The sequence below is a fragment of the Haliaeetus leucocephalus genome, unplaced genomic scaffold, assembly GCF_000737465.1.
Source record: "Haliaeetus leucocephalus isolate CR32 unplaced genomic scaffold, Haliaeetus_leucocephalus-4.0 Scaffold68, whole genome shotgun sequence".
Classification (NCBI taxonomy): domain Eukaryota; kingdom Metazoa; phylum Chordata; class Aves; order Accipitriformes; family Accipitridae; genus Haliaeetus; species Haliaeetus leucocephalus.
In genome coordinates, this window is record NW_010972504.1 from 2,814,554 (window position 1) to 2,818,606 (window position 4,053).

The following is a 4,053-nucleotide window of genomic DNA, read 5'->3' on the forward strand; positions in this document are numbered from 1 at the left end:
CAGATGGAAAGGACTTCTTAATTTTTTTTTTAAATGATGTTTTTAGCTTTCCTCACACAATTGTCAGTAACTCTGACCTCTTACTCCTCAGCGCTCAGAACCGCCGCCTGCTCTCTCCCCTAACAGGTCTAGACTGTTGTGCCTCTTCCACACGTGGCCCCTAAAAGATGCTGCCATATCACAAGGAAAATCTATTCTCAGAGGGTTTTCAGTCCTGTGACAATGAAGTAGAACATAAGAGCTGTCCTGCAAGGCTACCTGGGAACAAGTGTACCCGGCCTGAGGAAGCTGGAGGAATTGCTTGTTCACTGACAACTAGTTGAACTCAGCAGCAGTCACTGCTGTAGTAGGTACCCGGAGTTGGTCGCTGGCTGTGTCTGCTTTCCCTCAAAGATGCATCCCTAAAGCAACCTTCTAGACCAGACTCTTCTTTCCAGACAGAAAGGCTTTTGGCTGTGCTTGCAGGCTGGCAGGAGTGCACCTTGCAGAGCAGACTGCGTCCCAGTACCCAGCACAGTGGCTGAGTGAACACATTGCCAGCATGCCCTGAGAGGCTGCTGGAAGCAGCATTGTAAACAGGAGTGGGTAGGATGAAATGTGCCTACAGCCACTCTGGCAGCTGCTTACAGAGCAGGGTGAGCCTAGTTCTTGGTGTGCTGGGCAAAAGAAGGAGCAGGACAGAAGCTCTTGATGCTGTTTGTGCCTGTGGTTTGCTGATCTGGATTACTTATTTACTGTGTTATGCTTCTTTGGGCTTTTATTTATTTATTTAATTTTATTTCCAGACAGGAGTCAAGATTCTTACTGAGGAACAGCGTAAACACAGTTGCCTGTTAGAGTAAGGCAAAGTGCCTCTTGCTTCCGTAGCACTGAGACCAAATGCTCCTGGATTGTTCAGACTGTTTAGCTCCCAGGTGCGAGTCACCTTCCACTGGCAGAAGAGTGGCTGCAGCTGTGTGTCCTTCTGGCCAGTACCATCATACCATTCTCCATAAGAGTGGACCAGCTGGAATAATTCCGCTGGTGGCAGATTTCTACCACTCGAAGACTACCCATATACCAAGTAGGAGTCAAGGTCCTGTCCCACAGTCAGCACTTAGACTTTGAAATGATCCAAACTCTGCCTACAAGGCGTAGAGGAAAGCGTGAATTGGGCCTTTGGAGGCTAGGCTGTGAGTATGCAGAAGTTGTTCAACAGTCCTTAACTCTGGCTGGTCTAAACAAAGTGTTTGTGACTAATTTTCTGCGGAGGTGTGTGGGCAGTGAGATGCACTTGTGAGGTTCGGCTGAAGGGCAAAATGTTGCTATTTTTGCAAGATCTCGTCAGACTATTCCTTGGCGTGGAAGCGTGGTTACTCCCCTGCTGTCTGCAGATGGGTCCTGAGAGGGCTTCTCCTAAGTTTTTTCAACATTTCTTTCCCGTAAAGGGTCACTGTTTTTGTTTTATTTCTTCTCAAATTATATGCCTACCAGCCTCCCTTTCCCACAACAAGGTTTGTGTGCTGAAATGCAGCTGTTTTGGGGATGAAGTTGGCAGCTGCTTAACCACCTACGGAAACAGTTTTTTGTCTGTACTTCCTACCCTGGTCTCCATCCACTTAAGGCTTCAGGAGGAAGTCTTTGAGGCAAAAAGTTATTGCCAAAGGTGGGGTGTTTCTTGGATGAATGCTCCTAGTGATCAGTAACCTCTGACCCAAGATTTTTCAAACAGGTTCCTACCTGAGTGCTGAAGATCCTTTATTTTTATTTTTTCTTATGTAAAATGTGGGGAACCTTCACACGTGGAGGCTGCTACAATGCTAAGTGCTTTTGATAAATGAGCCATTTCTTTATGTGCCTAAGGAGTACTTCCACACCAAACTTCAGGTATACAGGTTTGATGATTAAGACCTTGAATGCTTCATTACAGACATCCAAGTGATAAAGCAGCGGGCTGGAGAGGGAGACAGCCTTGTTTTATAGTGTCCTTTGGTTTGGAACGTGAAAGAACAAGATGCTGCAGTTCTTGATCCATAACTTGTATCTGTCCCTCAGGAGGAGAAGACTTACCCCAAATGACCAGCCCTCCATCTGCTGAGGTGGCTTTGGTGCAGCTGTAGCCCAGCTGTAGCTGGTGGACACTCGTATGCTTGGTCTCATGGCACCTGCAGCAGGCTCTGTGTCTTGGCTGAGCTGGAAGGCTTGGGAGTAGTTGGTGCAGGCTGGGTCTCAACCCTGTCCTTCACTGATGGATCAAGTGTGCCTTCAGCCTCTCTATTTTCCCATCTCCTTCATTGCACTGGTTCACGGACTTGGCACCCAGATCTCCTTGGCAAGTCTGGCATCTCCATCCAGCGTGCTGGCTCTGATCTCACGCATCCTAGGAGAGGGCAGGCTGGGTTTGTCCAGTTTTCTCATAATTCAGGTATGCTTCTGGGGAGGTGCCTGCCTTTACTTCATTTATGTTCAGAAAAGACTGCTGAGCGACTGAACTTGTGGCTCTGCAGCCAGCTGCTCTTGCTCCTTGCTCTTGCATCCCAGACGAGCACCCATCATCTTGCTTTGGCCTGACCTGTGGCTGGGCTGATAACAGAGCTTGTTCTCTGGAGCTCTCCGATCTAGCTGGAGACACACGACCTAGTCTGAACCAGGGGCTCCTTATCCACTTGTCCTCTGGCTGCGCTGCTCTTGTTTTAGCCAGTTCAGCAAGTATGAGAAGAACTACTTGGTTATCCACCAAGAAACTCTGATTTCTCCCTTCCCCCTGGCACCCTTCTTCCCATTTCTCCATCTGGAGTGAAACCCAGCAAATTCAGTAGTTGCTCCTTTCCTTCTTACCCTCCTGTTACACCAGGAGAAGATTTGGGCTATTTGCCCTGAGAGCGTGGCTGTTTGCAGAAGGAGACGAGGGCTGTAGGAGACTGCCACATGCAGTCAGGTCCTGGGTGGGTGGTGGGCCGTTGGGGAACAAGGGGAGCAGCTTTCTGCGCAAAAGTTCAGCGGGGAGGGAAGACAAGGCAGCAGTCTGAGAGGAGAATGGGGAGAGATCAGGGCGAGGAAGCAGGAGGAAGAGGGAGTTCAGGGGAAATCTGAGGTTTGTAGCAGTGTGAGGGACTGGTATGGGACATTGGCTGGAACTGGGCTGGCTCTGCCCTGGTCATGAGCCTTTGGCACCACGCTGCCCTGGCAGTGGGTGGGAGCGTGCCCCTCGTTGTGGCCTTGCCCTGTCCATAAAGCACTTCATAACCCTTCATGCTTGCTACCTCATGCCAGCGTGATCCCATCCGTGTCATGAGAGCTGGCTGCATAGCCTGAGCTCGGGTCCCGAGCTGGGCTGTCGGCAGCTGCCTTCCCCAAACCCCTAAGGGATGTTGGGCTTGCCGTCACTGCAGTGGCCCTGTGCGTGTGCTCTGTTATTACCAAAAGCCTTTCTTCCTAAGTTCAGGCTGTCGCTGGGGCTGACAGGAGAGGGATTTTCCAGAGCGTCTGTTGAGAAGCTCCTTTCTTTGTAAGATTGTCCTTTCTGGCTAACCCGGTGTGCTTCTGCTAAGAACAGCTTCTCTGTGTTGGGATCAGACATAGACCGGCAAGGGACACAGGCATGTTCTAGTGAAGGTAAGCGCATCCCTTAGATGCTGTTACTGATATAACCTGTGTGAACATAGAAATCTCTCTAGGACTTGATTAAACTGTCCAACAGACAGGTATCGGTACAAGCTCTGCAGAGGCGGTTACCGTGAGTTTTTCTGTTTCGGGTAGTAGGTGCGCTTCTGCTTTCTTCTCACGGGTGAATCCTGCTGCGCCTCTCCTTTCCTTTTGTGAGATGGGGGTGTTGAGGTGGGGAGCAGAGGGGAGAAGGGAGGATGTCTTTTTAATGTGAGACGATTGTGAATCTCTAGGTTAGGGAAGGATGTGTGGACGCTGTTTTTTTTCTTTCGAGACGCGTTTTATTTATTCAGTAGAGTAAATATTTTGTATACGATGTAAGAGGAAGGCTATTATAAATTTTTATCAAAAGGAGGAAATAAAAGGTGTTTAAACGGGACGACCGTGTGTGTCGCGAAACGGACGGCG